At 36.0% G+C, this 22,150-nt stretch overlaps 1 protein-coding gene across 3 annotated transcripts in view; it reads right to left on the reverse strand.

Annotated features, from left to right (window-relative positions):
* nrip1a (nuclear receptor interacting protein 1a) overlaps window positions 1–22,150 on the reverse strand; it is a 180,022-nt gene that overhangs the window by 52,425 nt on the left and 105,447 nt on the right. The window contains exon 3 of one of the 3 annotated variants that reach the window (XM_039744547.1): window positions 12,839–12,904. The exons of the other annotated variants lie outside the window; for them this stretch is intronic. The gene's annotated coding sequence lies outside the window, so the exon portion shown is untranslated. The remainder of the gene's footprint in view (window positions 1–12,838; window positions 12,905–22,150) is intronic. 3 annotated transcript variants of the gene reach the window in all.

Genomic DNA, 22,150 nt, shown 5'->3' on the forward strand with positions numbered 1-22,150 from the left:
TCCTATCAGAGCTGAATATGATCAGATATAGGGATGATTTTTAAAGTTTGTCCTGTTTCACTATTATGTTGGCAGAGCCACACAGCTAGTATGTATGTGTATATATATATATATATATATATATATATATATATATATATATATATATATATATATATATATATATATATATATATATATATATATATATATATATATATATATATATATATACACATACACACACACTATATATATACATACACACACACTATATATATATATATATATATATATATATATATATACACACACACACACACACACACAAAATCAGGCCCCATAAGTATTTGGACAGTGACACAATTTTCCCACCTCAATGTATTTAAAATAAAGCAATCATTATGTGCTTTGTGAATTGAAGATCTCATTTCCAGAGACGGAAAAGTGTTTGGACATTTGACTGACAAGCTGTTCCACAGCCAGGTGTGAGCAGTTCCCTCATTATTTCATTAACTATTAAGCAGGTAAAAGGTCTGGAATTGATTCCATGAGTGGAATTTACATTTGTAAGTGGTTACTGTGAACTCTTAATATGAAGTCCAAAGAGCTGTCTATGCAAGTAGTATGCATCATTAGGCTGAGAAAACAAAACAAACCCATTAGAGAGATAGCAGAAATATCTCATCCATTTGGTAAGTTCTTAAAAAGAAGGAACACACTGTTGAACTCAGTAACACCAGATGATCTAGAAAACCACAGAAGATAACTTTGTGAGATGATTGCAGAATTTTGTCCTTGATGAAGAACACCCCCTTCACAAAATGTAGCCAAACCAAGAACACTCTCTGGGAGGTAGACCTATCATTGCTAAAGTTTAAAATCAATAAAAAACTTTATGAAAGTAAAGAAAGAGGTTTTACAGCAAGGTGCAAACCACAGGCAAACCTCAAACATAGGAAGTACAGATTAGACTTTACCAGAAAATATTTTTTAAAAGCCTGTCCAGCTCTGGAACAATTTTCTCTGGATAAAGGAACCTAAGATCAATACATTGGAAACAGAAAACTATGGTGAAGGGAAGAAATGAATACCACATCATCTGTGAAATATAGTGGAGGCAGTGTTATAGCATGATCAGTCACTAGTGTTTATTGATGATATAGCTGCTGGCAGAAAGTAGCAAGGTGAATTCTGAAGTGTACTGGGATATACTATCTTCTCAGATTCAGCCAAATCCTGCAAAACCGATAGGACGATGCTTCACAGTAAAGATGAACAATGAACCAGAACATACTGCAAAAGAAAACCAAGTGATTTTCTAAGCAAAGATGAGGGATATTCTTCAGTGGCTAAGTCAATCAACTGACCTCAACCCAATTGGAAATGCTTTTCACTTGTTGAAGACAAAACCGATGGCAGAAAGTCCAACAAACAAGCAGCAATAGAAGGCAACTACAGTAAAACACTAGCAAAGCATCACTAGAGATGGCCTGGGTTCCAGACTTCAGGCAGTTATTGGCTGTAAAGGATTTTCAACCAAACATTGAAAATGATAATTACTGTATATTTATGATTATGTAGTTTTTCCAAATACTTTTCAGCCCCTGAAAATAGGGGGCCATGTATAAAAATGCCTGTCTTTCTAAAAATCTCATACAATATTTTTGTTGAACCCTTGAATTAAAGTGTTATATATACACCGTTACTGTTACATTCAGTATATACTGTATATATATATATATATATACTGTATATGTATTTCTTACAACAGAAAAAGCAATATGTAAATAGTGTTAGTTATTGCACTCAAAATATGAGAAGTTACCATATGTTTGTTGTTATTTAAGAATATTCCAAACCAAACAAACATCTTAAAAGAACAGCTAGCAAAATGCTCTATAATCTATCTTTATCATGCAGAGGGCACTTAAAAAATGAAAAAAAAAAACACTTAGAATGAAATAGCTTCTTTATTCAAGAAAGCTAAAACATTACTTGCATATTTTCCAGATGAATAGGCTGAAGTTAAACTGACTTCTTGTATCATGCCTTATTGCTTCCCTAAAATGGACTGGTGTATGCCATGACAAAAGGCCTATTAATCTATGGTGTGTTCCAGGTTTCCAGTTTTTTTTTTTTTTTTCTTTAAAGAGTTCTGGAGATTTTTACCACTGTTTAGCTGTTTGACAGCTTCATAGCTTCACACTCGAAAATTCGGTTATTTTATTTTTAACACTTTCATCTAATTATTATTTTTCAAAAAAGTATAGTTTAAGGCCATCACAGTGGCACTGCAGCTATTGTCCCCGTCTTTCAGTTGTAGGGACATTTGAACTGTTTGATAAGAACAGAACATTCAGCCCTACAAAGTTCGCCAGTCTTATTTTTTCCAAAATAACAAGTCGAGTTTTGAAAATCCCTATCTTACTACTTGGAATAAATTGCCATATGTCTATGGTTCTGTATGAAGAAAAAAAAAAACTTTATCTAAAGTTTGTGTGAAATATATTTTTAACAAGTTTACATCTGTATTCCAACAGAATTTCATTTTAAGTAATGCCTGGGATCCATCACACCAATTGGTTTCAGAGTTTTAAAAACTTCAGTTCTGGCTTCTTCATACTTTCTTCACAACCTAAACTTCACAGAGGAAGAGAATCAAAATCAAAAACTAGAAAGAAGGGAGCTTAGTAGGGTCTTGTAGAGTAGTGAAAAGCAGAGATAGAGAGACAGAGAAAAAGAGAAAGCATTCCACCATGAAGGGAGTCCAGAGCTTCTGATCAACTTCACAGAGCAGTGAAGCCAGGATAAAGCTGGTAAGAACAGTCCAGTGAGAAATGAAGATAGTGGAACCATGTATGGAGATGGTCAAAGTTGTAACTGTATCTGTACTGTACATTACTTATAAAAAAAACTCATATTTACATTTATTTATTTTTATTTATTCATTTAGTTAATTTCTGCTTCTCTTATTGATTTACTGTATTTATTTATTCATCTCTGCAACTATGCCGGTGCTCTTGAAGTATATGTGACAGTAAAGGTCTCTAATCTAATCTATAATCGTTGTTATGTGCAGGCTTGAAGGGCGGGAAATGTGTGTGAAGCCAGGTCAAGCTGCTGCTGTGTTCGGATTTGATCTCCTGGGCTTAATATATGACACTCCAGGACAGAATCCAGAAGATGCTTCTAAGGGGACAGAATAATCCTTTAGTTTTTTTTTTTTTTTTTAAAAGCACTGATCTTTATAAGATCTGTAGATGAATTTTTTAGGAAGCACTCGTATTTTAATGGACAATCTTTTTTGTTTCATTGACACTATTCACTTTTTAATTAATGCATTGTGGACACTTGAATTCTTACTTTGGTTTTAATAAACATTTTACACTTTTTGCAACTTAAAACTTGACTGTCTCCTCACTTACTGCAGGTCCATCCCGGTTTACAATTATCGATGTCCAGGTGCAGGATGAGAGTGCCAGTTGTGGGCAACCCAGACATCAAAAGGATAGCCACTCATCATTCATTGCTTCATACACTTGAAATCCAAAGGGAGGATTGAAGAAATCAATCATAAATGATAAGTACCAGCTCATTTGTTATTCACACCCACAAATCGGTAAAAAAAAAAATTAAGAGGGAACATTGGTCAGAGCCCAATGTGAGGTCAAGTGTGGGATTTTCCACTTTTAAAGTCATGATAGCAATCAAAATGTTTTGGATTTTCAGAATAGAGATACTCAACCTGTATAAGGAATGGATCAATGCATGTACTTATCAAGAGCAAACTCTTGGTGTAAAGGGTACCATTGCAGTTTAATTTTAGTTTGGGACATTTTGGTACTGTTTACAAGGTCTTGTTTAGTTTTTTTTCCAAATGTGTTCAGAATAAATCATTTTCTGAAACATACTTGAGTGTAAGTTTATGTGTGCTCTGTCATGTGCAAGTTCTTTCTCTGCACACATCTCTCCTGATAGCAATGAAGAAGAAATCAAATTTCATGTATTTGGTGGGGAAAAAAAAGATAGTTGGATGAAAAGGATTTACATTTATCATACATATTATTTTCAATGTAAAAAAAAAAGATGCTTTCTGTCACAGCACAATATTTAGGATATAACTTAAAAATAAGTAAATAAATATTGGTAAATAAAATTCAATCTGGCTTTTATATAAGCAGCATATAAATGTTTTTTTATATAAAGACCATCACAAAACACAATCACAAACAGAACTTTGCACTACACCTTGGCGAGCTCTGTAAGCCCTAGGGCCTCATGTATAACGCCGTGCGTAGAACTCGCACTATAACATGGCGTAAGCACAAAAGCCGAAATGTGCTTACGCACAGAAAAATTCAGATGCAGGAATCTGTGCATACTCCAACTTCCACGTCCTTCCGTTACATAAATCCCGATCAGCGTGAAAACTAACGCTTGTGCACGCGCATTATGTAACACCCCAAATCCTCCCATAATTACGCCTATTTGAATATGCAAATCAATATAAATCAATATAAATCGCCCTTAAGCGCAGCCTTCTGTGAAAAGACAATGTGAAAAGCACGGGGAAAATATAAGAATTTCAGCGAATACCAAGTGGAGGCAAAGGAAAAACATACTATTTGTTCAAATAAACCGTGGTATAATCAACAAAATGAAGTTGATCGAGTGACATAGCGTGTTGGAGAAACTTGAAAGCTCATATTCACAAAATCGCACAGTGCGGAAATAAAAAAGAAGTCACATATCAAAGTCGCCGTGGAAAGAAGAGTTGTAAGCCCACTGTCTGAGTGTCATATGAAAGCTTATTAGGGTACAGAGAAAAAGGCACGGTGGGGAAAAAGCACGAAATGTCAACTTTAATCTCGAATTTTCCACTTTAATCACGTAGTTTATTTTGTCATTTAGTAGAACATTATAAACTTCATCTTAAAATCGTTTAATTAATCAGTATCTCAAAATTACATCGTAATTAAAGTAGCACGTTAAATGCTTTGTTTTGTATTTGATCTTCTAATCGTATGTGATCTATGTGTGTGAATCACTACTTGCTTCTTAAACTGGCTCTCTTCCTCCAACTGGACACAGAGTCCATTACATTTGTGATATTACAGCTCTCTGAATAACTAAAATACTGAGATGTATACGTGATATCATTTTCATGATAGGAGCTAAAGCACATTATTAAACATGTGTTTCATGAGCCTCGTGCTCATGACAAGCATTTATCTTTTGTCGAAATTTGTCGCTGCATTTTTAGCTGTGTTGTTATTTTCTCTTTCTGTTTTATATTCAATATATATTGGCGTGGCCGGCCCAAGAGTCCTTGCTTTTCTTTCCCCAAGTAACCGATCGCCATACAATCAGCTCTGTAATAGGCGTTAAGCCATCTGTAAGCTTAGCGCCGATTCTTCAAATCGTTTAAAGAACATTGAAATATCTTCGTAGTACATGTTTAATTATTCTATCCTTCACGACACTCCCAGTGAAGAATATAGATTATTTAAATGAAGTTAAAGTTTTATGTGTATAATTTAACAAACATATTTTGCTGCATTTCACCTTAAAAATGATATCGTCATCATATGTAAATACGCGCTTTATAAAGTGGCCCAGGTTGTGAGATATTATAACTGTAGTGCAAGTTTACAGTGGGGTGATTGTACTTATAAGTACAAACTGTTCTACAAGGAGCAATTGATTGAGTGCATTTAAAGTTTTTGGGATTAAACTGTTTCTGAACCACGAGGTCCGTACAGGAAAGGCTTTAAAACGTTTTGCTGTGGCTGAGACAGCGTATCCTTAAAGCTGTATACCGATAATTCTCTTTCCGATCAGCTGCTGCTGTGATTCACACTCAGATACAGTGATATAAATACTCCGAGTCGTGCAGTGAGAGTAATATGGAAAAAGATGATCCGCTGTGGCAACTCCTAACGGGAGCAGCTGAAAGAAGAAGAAGAAGAAGAAGAAGAAGAAGTGAGAGTAACAACGCTAAATCAGTTATGGTATTTGGAATACTATGGCTGTTCCCTGGACCATTATATTGTTACGAGTTAATTACAATCAGATGCATTACACTAATAAACAATATGCGGTTAGTGTCTGTGTATTTATAAAGCCGCGTCATGAAAATAATGAGTAATCACAAAAGAACAGTACCATTGCTATGACACTGGGTGCCGCCAGTTTGCAAAACCGAGTGGAGAACTTGCGTACGACAAGGCATAAGGTGCCGTGGAAAAGTGCGTGGCTTTACGCCAAGTGTAGGTTTTATACATCGCGATTTGAACGTGGAAAAGTTCTTACGCAACATTTTTGTGCGTACACACCGTTTATACATGAGGCCACTGGTGTTTCATTGAATTACACATGTGTGGCAGACTCACTGGCAGGATGACACCCGAACTCTTGCTGCATCCAAATGGTGCCATCTTTCACCTTTATGCCTGGTGCAGCTGCGTTGTTCTTATGTGTGAGTAGACATTTCTCACACAGAGGGCCTCTGTTCTCTTTCTTTGATGTAGAACCCTCATCTTCATCTGAGTTCACCTCTGTTATAGCATGTCTTTATTTGAAAACGTCAGTGTCAGATCAGGGGAAGCGTGAACGTGACTGAGAGAATGAAGCTGAATAATAACAAAAAAAAATGCTAACCTTTACAAGTACCATAAATTTACACTGGCTGTTACAGACTCAAATCAAATAAATAATTTTATTCTATAATAGTAATAATAAGAGTAGCTCACTACTCAAAACGGTAATTCTACGAAGCACATGAAATTGAACCAAGAAACTCTTGATTATGAGTCAGCAGTTCTTACCGCTGCACCATCTAAATGGTCGTGTCTGCGTCTTACCCAAACCCAATTGATTTTTCTTCAATTATATTCTTGAATAAAACCACACTTGTTTTGTTATACATGTACCTTTTGTGAAAGTGTTTATTTGATATTTGGATTTCAGTCTTCACACATTATACACTTCATGTCAAAATTTAGTCATTAGTACTAGGTATGTGTTCACCATTTCTTGCCTCGCATTTCCTGTCATCCTACATTTACATTGATCATTGTAGACACGGAACACACATGAAAGACACCTCACTTGCAGATAAAGAGCCTTGAGCTGGGAGAACTTTTTGCCAGAGTTGAGCTGTGGTGATTGGAGGGAATGGGTTAGCAGGCTACTTGCTACTTATGCTGGACGACACATTTACAAAACAAAAGATGCTAATGGAGAGGTGCGAAAGAATTTGAGGTGGCCCGGGATTACTAGTTTTTTCACAGGCATCAAGGATTCTAGCATTAACTAAAAATCTTAGGTTTTGTTCCCATATTATTGGTATAGAAGATAACAAATCAAATAGTAGTGTATTACCAGGTTTTTTTTTTTTAATTTTACACCCCCCCTTTTTTGTACTGTATTTTAGTCAACTGGTAAGAAAAGTAAGAATCGCCAATGCACCTAACTGGCATGTCTTTGGACTGTGGGAGGAAACCAGAGTACCTGGAGGTAACCCACGCAGACACAGGGAGAACATGCAAACTCCATGCAGGGAGGACCCAGGAAGCGAACCCGGGTCTTCTAACTGCAAGGCAGCAGTGCTACCCACTGTGCCACACTTGTACTTATTATTGTTTTTTATTTTCTTTTTACATATTTCACTACAAAACAAACTCTCCATTACAAGAACCTTCTGTGAATCTCTTTGACATATCTGGTTGTCCATTTATATGTAAACAAAGATTAATCAGAAAGGTAGTCTTTGATTAACTATCTCCAATCAAAAAAGATGAAAACTTAAGAGCTGCACTCTAACCTTTTGCTTAATTGAGGAAAATCAGCACATATAAAAATATAACAAAACTTGCAGTGAAATGCTCTAACAGTTTTTTTTAAAAAAAAAAACTCTATTTCAAACTAAAATGGAAAACACAAACATACCATGCTGTCCACAACTTAGAATTTAGAATTTAACATACAAAATGTCCAAAGCTAGCATTGCACTTTGCCCAAGTAGAAGTGTGCCTAATTTGATATAATGAACAAATATGGTCTCGGACACCTCTCTTGCATCTTAATAGGATTTTTTAAACACGTGACGAAGCAAGGTGAAGAATTACAAGTTTTAGCCTGCAAACAATGAAGAATTACATACAGTATATTTCCATAGCATTTTCTTCTGTTATAATAAAGCAGCAGTTAGACTCAAAATTAAAAAAAAAACCTTAAAATTTCAACCATTATAAAGTTTCGCCTTAACTAACCTGTCTATCAAAATTATAATGTGTTCAAAGCAAAAAGAGACAAAAAATGTATTTCAAGTGCAAATTATAAAGTCACTGAAAGTAGTTTAATGTATGCAATCAGCTGCGTCCATTTTTAATGATCCCAAGCTGTTGCAACATGAACAATTGGGGCATGATTTGTATCATATCCTGTCCAATCTTTTGATCAGCAGATGGTCAGCTACTTGGTGTTGGGCCAGGTTTCAATGTGTCATTCTCCAATGTGTGGTCTACATCCCTTAGTGAAAGGCTTACAGAGAGACGCTTTAGCTCCAGTGTGAGCCCACTTAACTGTAAATAGACGCATTCATGTCAGATAATGGACGCCACTGTGATATGGGAAACACAACATAAAATAGACAATGAGTCTCCTAATATATGTCATGTTTACAAAAACAAAGCTTGAAAGCTACGGTTCTGTATTCTATAATGATGCTTAGCTTAAAGGTCTTGAGGTTAAACAAACCTGAATATCAGGTGGTAGCTACTTTCTTTTACTGGAATTTAACATATAAATATATATTCTAAACTTGGGGGTCATTGGTCACATTTTTCAGTCTGTCTCAATCATATTGGATCTTCCACAAGAAGATACATTAGTTCATTTACTCATTCACTTACCCACTCTCTCAAAACCCACTCATGTCAATTAATTTTGCATTTAAACCAGTTTGAGAATGTATTTTTTTTTTAAATGCAGTTATCTTTGTTTAAAATGCCAATGCTTCTATCAAAAGAAAACTTGCACATTACAAAAGCACAGTACAATTGTTCGCATATTTCTACCACTGAAACATTGGCAGGGTAAAGGACATGCTCAGGGTCACACAATGAGTCAGTGAAGGGGAATGAACTGTCAACTTTGTGGTTTACATTACAAAGACTTTTTAAATTGACTACATTTTTTGAAGCATTAAATATTTAAAAAGGAACTGCATTGCTTTGTAAGGTAAAGGAAAGTGTCTGCATTGCTTTGGAAGGTAAAGAAAAGTGTCTGCATTGCTTTGGAAGGTAAAGAAAAGTGTCTGCTTTCATTACAGAGTGATAACATCCTAAGTTATACACTGTTCAAATTATAGAGTAAATACTTACACCTGAACAGCAAACAACTTTAGACTTGCCTCACTCTTCAGATAATGACAAACAAAAAAAATGACACAATGACAAATTAAAAATATAAAACTCCCTATATATACATTTTTTTTCAAATAGTAAAGTTTATTTCTAAAATCACAAATTTATTATGGTAAATGTTAAAATTCAATGCACAAACATGCAAAACTAAAATGAAAAATATTAAGTAATAATATGTACTGAACATACAAATAAAACATACAGCTTTAAACAGTTTAAAAGTATAAGGAAAACATTCCTCCTAAAATTAAACTTCAACAGTATTTTATGGAAATATTACAGGATGAGAAAGTTTAAAATACCAAATGAGTTCTTAAATAGCACTGCCTAAACAATTACACATGGGCTCTGGAATTAAGAGTGTAACCTTGTGGCTTTGATAGCTGGGAAACTATTTTCCAAAACACAGCCTTGGACCTTATGACCTTGGGGCAAATCATTTCCACATCAGAGCATGTACAAGGTATTAGAAGGCATCGTAGTATGAGACTGACATGAAAGTTTACAGCTTCTATTAAAAAAACAGAAATGTTACAAAGGGCACTTCCACTTCTTTTCTTTAGGCCTCTTGTGCTTTGGAAGCACTAAGGACAAAGACACTCAACTAATCAGGTCTTAAAACAAGTAAAGGATGTGTCTTAGTGAGATAATCAGTTTCAAACTACTGTATTGCAGGCACCTGCAATACCACCTATTATATATTCCTGTGGTATAAACTGATCCATCAGTACTAAAGTTGCTAAGGAGATTTAGTTTTTCAAATATAAGTATTTCTATAAAAGTGTGTTTAAACAAAAAAATACAATTTTTAACATATCCTGGAAAATCCTTCTGTACACAATAACAATGTACCTGAAAGTTACTATCTTTGACATTTCTGGAAAATCTAATTGGTGTTGCTGTTGCATCCATAATTATGCACATACTTTTCCTTCACCCTGCTTGATGTACTCGGTTTACTCATTTTAAGCCTCTTGTACAACATTCACAGTACAACTGAAGATGACAAATTATTTTGTTGACCGAAATAAAATGAGACAGCCTCAGAGAATATCTCACTTTCATTTGATTAAAACGATCTATTAAGGGACAGAATATTTACATCATCATCAGAAAGAAAAGAATCACACATATTTTGGAAAATAACATGCAAAGGAAGCATGTATATAAAGTTTTTACTTCAGGTAAGTAGGTGATTGTACTGTGTAATATTTTTACATAATATTCTCCATGTTCATTAATCATCAAATCACAAGCACACTTCAATGTACCTAGTATAATAACAATTATAAGAAAACTGATAGTTCCATTTTTGAATTTCTTAACCTATTCTAGAACACAGTGCCAAAGTGTGCCAAACAGTGTTCACATTCCTCTGATGTTTAAGTAGATTAACATTAACTTCCATAGTTTTCTATAAAATCTTTCAAACCAGAGGTTGAACATTAGGTCTGTTCTACAGAAATAGCAATTTTTTATGATGCTCATACAGATTCATTTAATAGAATAGTAGAAAAATTGATACTTTTGCATGCAGTTATTTTATTAGATGTTGCCATCTCTTGAATGAATCATGTAAGCTCATAATAAATACAATCAGAAAAATAAAATCCACCAACTAGTCCCCTAACATTGTCTGCATGGAAAAGGCAAAGATCAAAGAGCAATAAAGCAAAAAATTTACATTGAAAGAAGGAAGCCTTACCGTCTGTCCTGAGCATAAGCAGCTGGATATTCATTAGTTTTCACCAACTTTCTGAAATATCGCAGGCTTAGGCCGGGTTTATACTTCACGCAACACGACTCATGCTGCAGCGGACGCTCCTGCTACACAAGTGTTTTAATGTTTATACTTGTGCACATACTTTATGTAAATCTGGAGGAATCCAGAAGGTGGGATTGCGAGATATTATCATGGTGAGAACAGGTTCGGTTTCGCTGTGTTGTGAACTGCCTGGAACACCCGTTAAATTCCGATGACATCTTACCACAATATCTCTGAAAAGGATGTTTAATGATTAAATCCATCAATCCAGGGATGTGTCTATTCCAGCAAGCATTGGGCATGAGGCAGAAACAATCCCTGGACGGGGCCTACGCTCACCGCAAGGTGAATACAAGCAAAAAAAAACTGGAGTCATTTTAACGGCACTACATCCCCAAATCTGCATATCTTTTGGAAGGAAACCGGAGCTCACTGTGGAAACCCAGCAGAAAAACATGTAAACTCCAGGCAGGGAATACCAGCGATGTGACTCCCTGCAAGACAGCAGTGCTACTGCTCCGCCACAGTGTCACACCCATGTGTGTAATTATTAAAAGTATTCATTATTTAAACGAAATTAATGATTTATCTGTAAAATGTAACATACATACTTTAATGCATTTCATCATGAAAGTGATATCAAATATAAATCTAAAGATTCTAAATATGCAGAGAGTTGGAATATTGCTGCTTGCTGCTGCTGTCAGGTCCAAGAAGCTTGTAGCAATTAAAAACTGGGATGACAATCACCACGGTCGGCTTTAATTATAAAGTAAACTATGAGGTTAATGTGGTCATTTTGAGATTACAGCTGAAATTTCCACTTTAATCACTAAATACACGTTTTCACCATGTCCTTAATTTTTTTCTCTGTGGCTCAAATACAGCACTGTACATTATGTTACTGTGGTGAAGTTGCAAAAAAAAAAACGGCACAAAAGATGGTATGTGAGACTTTTAAAATGTATCGTTTCATTACGATTGGGAATATGCAACGCTTGAATATAAAAGCGTTATACATAGGACATACACAAAGTATTATTATGCAAAAAGTAATGGCCACTTATTATAATTATGAAATACAATCCTCTTGTGCAAATTAAAACATACTGTATACTACTACATTTTCTACTACCATTAATACTACTACCATTACTGCTACTACTATTATAACTACTTTAAATCAACAGGGCTGTATAGTGAATATAAATGTTAATTTTTATCTGACCCTCACAGACCCCCTGTAACATATCCATGGACCCCTTAGGGGTCCACGGACCTCAGGTTAAGAACCCCTGCTTTAAACCATTAAAATACTCAAGTAGCAGTAGTTTAGGCTGACTATTAGATTCTCTAAGAACAGTCATACCTGGTTATTTGGAAATCAAAATCTTGAAGGTTTCAAACTATTAAAATACAATGGCTAAGTTTCTCAGATTCAGTTGTGTCAGGTGGTTGATTCTAAGCAGTATCAAGATATGCATAAATATGAACTTCTGATCATCAAGTACAAGAAAAACACAAAATAATTCATAACTGGGAACTGGACACAAGACAGCTCCACTGATGACACCTTCTTTACAATTATTAACTGTATTCTTTCAATAAGCTCAATTTACTTACCAAAAAAGAAAATATAACAATAAAAAATTTTTGCAAATACCTGGGTGAGGTTCTCCCTCTCCAATATTAAAGCAAGATGAACTGATTATCTGTGTAGTTATAATTGCTATAAACATAAATAAAAAAGAGAATATGTGTATCAGTGCTGTACCATCTGAATGGTGATGCATACACCATAACTACATCACAAGTCATTAAGCTGTAAAGCAATATATTACACACTAGCAAAATACCCACGCTTCGCAGCGGCGAAGTACTGCCTTAAAATTTTTATTAAGAAGAAAATTAAACCTTTTTAAACTGAGGGAAAATATTATTAATTATTTGTTAAGGATCTCTTTGTATACCACATTGTGAGTTCGGCCCTCCGGTTGTAATATGACCAAGCTGTGCGCTGAGCTTACTCTTGAGCATGCAACATTCAGTTGGCCATGTGAACAGTAATCTTGTTTCAGTATAGCTTGGATTGCTGCTGTCATAATCGGTTTGAGTTTCATGGTTTGTTTAAATTACGACAGTATTTGCAGGACTTGTGTTGAAGTGACATTCGGCATCTGTCAAGCGTTGTAAGCATACAACCGGTTTCATCGATAACTTCACATCCAGCTTTTGAGAATTTAAACACTCATAAACATCAAAGTGTCCACTACTGAAATTGTCACCTGTGAGTCTAAGATGTTTAAGAGGCACTGGCAGTTGTCGAAAGGTGTAAAATATTTGGCCATTTCGGTACACTTGAAAGCGACAACCGAACAATTCAGCGACAGCCATCAACTCACATGCAGAACCATAGGTGAAGGGCTTAAGCATTTCACTCTTATAGTGCTCCTGTGTAGTATAATTATCTCCTGTACCATCATCAGTCCACACCTTGAACCTGTCCCAGTCATTCAATACATAAGACAAAATGTTCCTCCGGATATCAAGAGTGAGCCTGATATGGCCGTGCAATATGTAACACAGAGAATGGAAAAGGTAGGTGCCATCTCCGGACATGGAAACCACTCGGTAAGTGACAGTTCTTTGATCGATGGTGATCACCTCGATAGACATGTTAATGGGGGTACGGTTGATGATAAAGATGATTGTACGGAATGATAAAGGAAATGGGTACCTGAACAATGTAAAGTAAGTCTAAAATACCTACACAATAACTATAAACGTAATAAACGAGCAATAAAACAGCGGAGAAGCCGTGGATAAAATAAAAAGGCTGTAGTTATCAGCAGGGAGATGTGAATCCCATGGTGAAGCAAGGAAGGGAATGTAAAGACCGGAGCGACGGACGGCCTTATATAGGCAGGCAGCCAACAACGTGGGAGGCGTTGGGATAGGGGACCCAACACCGCCTCACACGGTGAGCGAGCTGCAGGCTATGGACGTATATATGTACGTAAGTAGGATTCAGTTAGCATTGGGAACCCGCGTACCAAATTTCTTGAAGATGGGCCCATAAGTAACAAAGACCGTTGAAAAGTTCAATATGGCGGCTGACAGTGGCATCATACCACCAAAATAAGTACGTACATCGGACGTTGTTGATCGTTATGCGTAGAATTTCAAAATGAAACCTGCTTAACTTTTGTAAGTAAGCTGTAAGGAATGAGCCTGCCAAAGTTTAGCCTTCTACCTACACGAAAAGTTGGAGAATTAGTGACATTGGAAAGTTTAATATGGCGGCCGACAGTGGCATCATACCACTGAAATAAGTACGTACATCGCTTTTGGTTAGCACAGGGAAGCCACCTACCAAATTTCGTGAAGATGGGGCCATAAATAAAGTTCAACATGGCAAACATTGTCAACCGTTATGACCGTTACACATAGAATTTCGAAATGAAACCTGCTTAACTTTTGTAAGTAAGCTGTAAGGAATGAGCATGCCAAATTTCAGCCATCTACCTACACGGGAAGTTGGAGAATTAGTGATGTTGGAAAGTTCAATATGGCGGCCGACAGTGGCGTCATATCACTGAAATAAGTACGTACATCGGTTTCGGTTAGCGCAGGGAAGCCGCCTACCAAATCTCATGAAGATGGGGTCAGCCTTCTACCTACACGGGAAGTTGAGAATTAGTGATGTTGGAAAGTTCAACATGGCGGCCGACAGTGGCGTCATACCATCAAAATAAGTACGTACATCGGTTTCGGTTAGCGCCTACCAAATTTCGTGAAGATGGGGCCGTAAATAAGAAAGTTCAACATGGCGGATGTTGTCGACCGTTATCGACCGTCATGACCATTACGTGTAGATTTTCTAAATGAAACCTGCTTAATTATTAGTATAGATTTTACCAAAAGAATGTAAATATGAGGCAAGCCTCTTTCAACTTCTCTAAATTCAATTCAGGTCAGATCCAAATGATCAAATCTCTGTTTTATGAATAATAAATGTGAATAAATACTTTTAAAAGCTTGCTTTTTCAATCTATCTACTGTAACACAAGTATAAACAATTTAATGGGATGTGTTGGAGTATGTTAAATTAGATGTCATGCTCAACAGCCCTGCTGTGTATTGTGCATAAATCATCAGAGAAGAAAACAACAAGAAAGAAGACCCAATGTGGTATGCAGCACTAAGGAGAAGTATCTTATTTCACTTCCAAGGAATATACTCATTAAATTAGTGAGTAGATTAGTCAATTCTGACCAAATTCTCAAAAATCATAAGCAAGGAGCTTTCCCAAATCCCCCAATCCCTTAAATGTTGCATTTCAACCAGAGGTTTCCCCCCTTGATAAGGTTCAGATTTTCATCTTGTGTCTTCTTTGTTCATTTTTCATTCATTTGGTTGGGTTAACGTTATTTTTATCATTTGCATAATTCTTTGTATTTGATTTTGTCATTGTGTGTATTGCTCTGTTATATCCCTTGTTTTTTGTAGGTGGCTCCCTAAGTGACAGGGCCACGTTTCACTCTCCATTGAGGGACTTCTCCCAGCCCTATAAAGGTTTATGGGAACTGTGGTCACTTCTGGTACATTGCATGCGCTCTGGCAAAGGTGGCTTGGTCTTTCTTACAAGTACTGCGAATTGCAGTAATTGTTGGATTAATCTGAATTTGATTATTTTTTGCTCTGTTTAAAGATTTTGGTTAGTAGACTTTGCTTCTGACACTTTGCTTGCTGAAGATTGTCTTTCAGGCAACCTCTTTTTGCTTCATTCTGTTTTTTTGAGTTTTTGTTCTTTATTTATTTTTCTTAATAAATCTTAAATTTTACAAAGATTCTTATGGACTTGTCTCTATCACCATCCATAGTTTTTTCGGTTTCTCCCTCTGGAGAGATACACTGTGTTTCTGTGACTCTGCATTTTTTTCTTTAACTAGGGGGGCTCCGCCCCTTGCTCGCTTCACTCGACAACCCCAGGTTTGGTCCTGTAGAAATACAATTTAAAGTGTTGTTTTTTTCATGGGAATTGTTACATAATCATTATGTTCACTTTTGATAATGCAATGTATAACTGGCCGTGAGTGAATATCGTTTCAATTAAAATAAAACTTTCTGATACAAAAATCAATTTACTTATGAAAGTGGGAATATCCAGCGCTAATGTAGCAGGTGGCATTGATCTGCAGATTTCTGGCCACTGAGGATTGCACATCGTACAGCACAGTACATTATGTTACTGTTGTGAAGTTGCAAAAAAAAAAAAAAGTCACAAAAGATGGTACGTGAGACTTTTAAAATGTATCGTTTCATTACGATTGGGAATATGCAACGCTTGAATATAAAAGCGTTATACATATGACATACACAAAGATTGCACGTCATTATAAGAAATAAATCTGGCCGACTGATAGTTCTGGATATTGTCATTGCATCATGATATAACTGTTGCAATGCTCTTGGACTACCTTGATATGGTGATGGTAATATTACTGCTTTACCTATTTTGCATTTGTCTGAACTATTGATATTTGAATTTTGAACGTTATCAATGAGACCTTGCTATGTTCTGTTCTAAGTTTAGCTTGATTCAATTTAATAAAGAAGAGATGATTAGCTGCGACTTTGACATCTGCATTAATAATGTAATGTTGTGATAGACACTGAGATGACAGAAGTGGTTTAAATACTGTACATGGAAATGTATCGCTAATTTTGACCCAAAATATTGTGTGGGTGTTATTTGTTTCATATTGTACCAATAAGCTGTTTCGCCATCTGGGAAAAGCAAAGTAAAGAGTAAAGGGTCAGCATGTGCTGATGTATTTGACATAAATGACGAAGCATGCTTTACCTTTGGATATACTCGAATATCTACTCTGTCTTTGATATCTCTGTCTTTCGAAAGTATTATCGCTGACAATTCATCATTGGTTTATTATAAATGTGACTGTAATCTTTCGGATTCAAATAGACATCCAAGAAAATGTCTTTGTCTGTTGCTGCTAAATCTCGTGTAAAGTGCAATACTTTAGGACGTATGGATTTGTATCCATTATTGGCTATAGAATTTCTATTACGTCGGATCGTTTAACTCTTTCGATTCTATTTTGCATTGCTTCTCCATGTTCATAAATACACACCTGACCAAACTGTATTTTTTTTCGAAATTAAACTTGTCGTAGCTGTAATTGTTGCGGGAACACATATTCTCATAGCATATGGTCCATTATTGTGTAAATCAACGTTTTGTGCATTGAATGATGCTAACGTGAAACGATTATTGTAGACAAGTATATTTTGCCTGTAGTGTTTGTGGATTTCACTTGCATCAAACAACAAATCTTAATTCTCGCGGAAGCACCTCTTCATTGGGTAGCAGCAATACTTTGCCCTGATGGCAACATGAAGTAGACGATCTACAAGTCTCCGACTTAAACTTTAAAACCTTACAATATCTACATATTGTACTTCTGTTATATCACCTATGTCCATATATTTAATCTCTTTTTGCTGTTCTGTTCTTTCACTGAGTATTAATTTCCATTTGTTTGCACGAAAGCGATCTGTACTGTCTTGTCGTTGACTCTTTTGAATTTCAGTACTGTCATATTTTTGAACTTGCTCTGCATGTGTATTGCACCAACGTTTTTTGTGCGGCTTTCAAATTCCACTGCTGTCATAATCTGCAACCTGCTCTGCATGTGTATGGTGCCAACAGTTTTGAACGTCTTTATGAAGTTCTACTGTGTCTTTTACCCTTTGTCTTTTATTTCTGACCCCATTTGAACCTGCAGGGCTTTCAATTTCTTCCGGGCTGATTATGACTTTCCTTGCCTAGGTCATTGTCTCATGGGAACATGCTTGTAATGGATATCAGTATATCGTGACTTGACCATGTCGCGGGAAGTGAAAGTGTCTCTGTCTCTCTTCAGAAGATCAGGTCTCGTCACAAGATTTTTTTTTTAATAACAGAGATTTAAATCTTTAAATCTCATAACCTCATAGCATGTCCTATTCCTTGTCCTCTGTGAATGCAATACCAAGGTCAAATGCATAGACTGGTACATAGTTTCATTCAAGGAAAGAATTCATTCATTCACACATTTCTGGTTCTGTTAAAAATTGTATCCATTTTTCAAACATAATACTATTGTATTTAATACTTCTGTATTAAAATTAATGCCCAGTTTGATAATATTGTACGGCAATATATTGGGGCTGATATTTAGCCATTACATATAGTATGTATCAGTCGGACCTGCACCAATGTTATGAGGCTAAATCTTTTCCAAGCAAAACGTTTATTATGTTATTTTTCCAGTATTAAAGGCCTCAGTTTGTAAGTCTGTAACAAATCAAGTGCTAACAAAGTACCTGTTAAACAATTCGATGTTTTTCAAAACTTTGCTAGCATTTATCATCCCCAGGACTAAATAATTATTAAGTTATCCTCTGTGCATTTTAAAAGAGAATGCATAAACCCATTTATTTACTTACATTAATTTACTTATTGTTATATTTAAAGTTAACAAATTTACTTGTTAAAAACCTGTATTCCATGTTTTTCTGTTTCCCTTTTATCTTCACCCCTGCCAAAACAGCCACTGCACAGCCTACTCCAAGTGTGCATAAGCTTTTCACTCAGTAACTAAGACTGTGTTTATTTTAAAAGGTCAGGTGTTTACAGATGTAAAAAGAATTGCTGAAGCTTTCCTTTCAAATGGTTATGCATTTGTCTCTATATGTCTCAGCAATTTCTTGATAGAGCACTTGCACTGCAAGTGTTTGCAAATAACCATTCACCCCTATTCGGACATCTGCTTTGTTATCAAAGTGACATAAAACTTGTTATTCGGTATGTTTTTTGAAATGCCCAGGCTGTCATTTCTCATAAGAGCAGAGGTTTGACTTTCCAAAGCATAAACACTTGTCTCAATAGATTGAAACAATAGTTTAATTGGACAATTCAGGAGTCAGTAAATGCATACTAACCTGTGTTTGTCGACAGCTTATTAACATGTTGTCAGACTGGCAGTTCTTTCTCTAAAAAGTAACTTTTACTTACTTAGTTGTTTGCCTGATGCCTTTATCCATGGTGACTTATAACATTTGAGATACAATTTGTTACATTTCTTTCTATTTTTCCTATTGGATCACAGGCAGTGACTTGCTCATAGTCATACAGTGTCAATAGCAGGATGTGAATGTACATCTTTAGGGTCTGAAGTACAAAGCTTTAATCACTATGCCACACTACCTGCCTGAGAATAGGTAGTGCCTGTAACTGAAATCCTTTTTCTCAAAAGAGCCTGCACATGTTACTCTGACTCTGAAGCCAGATCACTTTTTATGCAAATAAGAAAATAAAAAGCTTTCCCAAACTGTTTTGCTGGATGTGAATTTATTTGGACTTCTCAAACAAATTGGCATTTATTCATGTGCACCAAAGAAATCTTCATATGTTACTCATCCTTACAAATAGGTATGTTTACTTTTAAATGTATTACGTGTTCATTGTCGGCCCTGTATAAACTATTATAAAAGCTGCTAAACCTGTTATATGATTTCCCATGGTGCAATCAGTTAAGTTTATACCAAGAAACAACTACATATGTGTAAATGAAAGGCCATTTCAATATTTTTCAGGGAACCAAGTCATTTGGCTCAACTAATGTGAAAAAGATGGATTTGTTGGCTCCCAAACAGCTTTTTCTACAGTACCATTTTTAAATGTCAGTAAAATTTTCCAGTATTATGAGTTATGATTGTTAACCTTGTGTTGTTTATGTGCAGATAAATAAGTAAGCCCTTGGACATAAAAATCAGTTATGGGTCTTGATATGAATGCATCTTTAAGAGCATCACATTTTTTTAGGTGAAAATTGGGTCAACAGCTTCAATGTTGAGTTCTGAAAAAGTTGTATGTATTTTGGTTGGGCATAAAACTCTTGAAATCTAATTTGATACTTAGTCTGCAACATTTTCAGTACCTCCACATATTTTTTGCATGGGAATGCAAGTGCTGGTTTTTCCGCTGATACCTTCTGAGTAGTAGAGAGATGACAAAAGTTTTCCTGGTTCACTTGTTTAATTAGGAGGCCCAGTTTTACTTCAAAAGCTTTCATCTGTGAATGCACATCGAGTCCGGTGAGTAGCTCTGTTACATCCATTAGGAAAGCAAGGTGCCACTTCCACTTCAATTCGGTAAGCATTGGTACTTTATTTTTTGAGAAAAGTTAATTCTTGATTAAAGAAAGCAAATCGTAAAACCTCTTCAAAACTTGCCCCCCACTCAGCCAGCAGATGTCAGTGTGGTATAAAACATCTGTATATGCCCCACTTAGCTTAGACAAAAATTCATGGAACTGTTTGTTTTTAAGGGTGTTCAGTCTGATAAAGTTAACACAGAACACCACAACTTTCATTACATTGTCCTGCTTGAATGACTTGCAGACAGTGCTTGCTGGTGAATACAGTAATGTATGGCAATCAGATGGGAGTGTTTATGTTCGTCCATCTTTCTGTTGATGCATGCAACCACTCCTTTCACAGAACCCACCATGCTCAGAGCTCTATTGGTTGTTGCACTGGTTAGCTCAGTCCAGTAAATTCTACAATCATTCATAGTTTGGGAAAAATTTTCATAGCTGGTGTTTCAGCCTATCCCAATGTCATTGTCTTGATGCTCTGTAGTATAGCAAGCTCCTCTAGGACTTCAACCTTATCATTGACAATTTTAGGTTGTTGCTGTGTCACAAACATCATGCAGCTTCCGTGAAGTGCCAGCAAAATACAGCCAAAGCAGTTTTTAATTTATTTTGTAAATGCAGTTGCAAAATATTCCCCATTTCTTCAATCCTCCGTGTATTTGTTCTTCCTGAAAGACGCAGAGAACTAAATAATTCTGGCTTCTCTGGGCACATCTCCTTGGCAACTGTAATGTGGCATTCTTTGACAAATTCTCCCTCTGAAATGGCTTAATGCTGCTAGATGTTTAACTTGGCTCGAACCGATGAAATGTTTTGCCATTTCTGCTTTATAAAAAGCATTTTGCTTAAATGTCATTTTGAAATTTTGTTTGATTTCAATTGCTCTACCAAACAACTGTATTTGTCTTTATATTGAGATTCACAGTATCGACGCTAATCATATTCTGTTAACTCAGCCATAGACTCCTGGCATATAAGACAAACAGCTCTCTCCTAGCTATGCACACAAAAAGTAATCGTAGGTGCACTGTTGGCTGAACATCCTGCATTTGGAATTAATTTTTCTCTTCTCTGAAATGACTACTGAAACAATCCTAAGTGGCACAATGTATTGAAAGGGATGTGTAGTAGCACTTGCATCAGAAATCAACCGAGGAGCATGCATTTCAGCGGGCTGTCAGATGGCACTGCATGGGATGGCAAATGGTTGTTTGTGGGCTTTGGGTATGGATGCATACACATATACTTTATGCTTAGGGGTAAACTGCCACAACTCTGGTGGTAATAACGAGCGGCTTACCTACATTGTTAAAGTTTATTGTGTACTGTGTCATAAATATGTACTTGGAGGACAACTTTAGGGCTCATCTGATGTTAACTTTACACTGAACCACAGAGTGACAATGTATCTAACTATCTATCCTCCTCCTCCCTCTGCAGATTGGAAGATTGGCAGTGGAAAGACCCCTGACACTTACATTTTCCAACCTCCTGGACCCACCCACTCCACATGCTCAGCCTCAATAACTGCCATCTGGAGGAAGTCTATAGAAGACACCTATCAAAAAAGACATTCCACCTGAATTGCATACTACATTTTTGTAGTTTTTTGCCATCAATTATACGGGTTCACCATTAGTGTCCCCAACTCTTTATGATCTCTTTTGCAGTTCATTTTACAACTGGAAGGAAACAGATCTGCTGAATAAACACTTTGAAATGGAATCTTTTGTACAATGTTCTAATTCTGA

The sequence above is a fragment of the Polypterus senegalus genome, chromosome 2 (assembly GCF_016835505.1).
Source record: "Polypterus senegalus isolate Bchr_013 chromosome 2, ASM1683550v1, whole genome shotgun sequence".
In the NCBI taxonomy this organism is placed as follows: Eukaryota; Metazoa; Chordata; class Cladistia; order Polypteriformes; family Polypteridae; genus Polypterus; species Polypterus senegalus.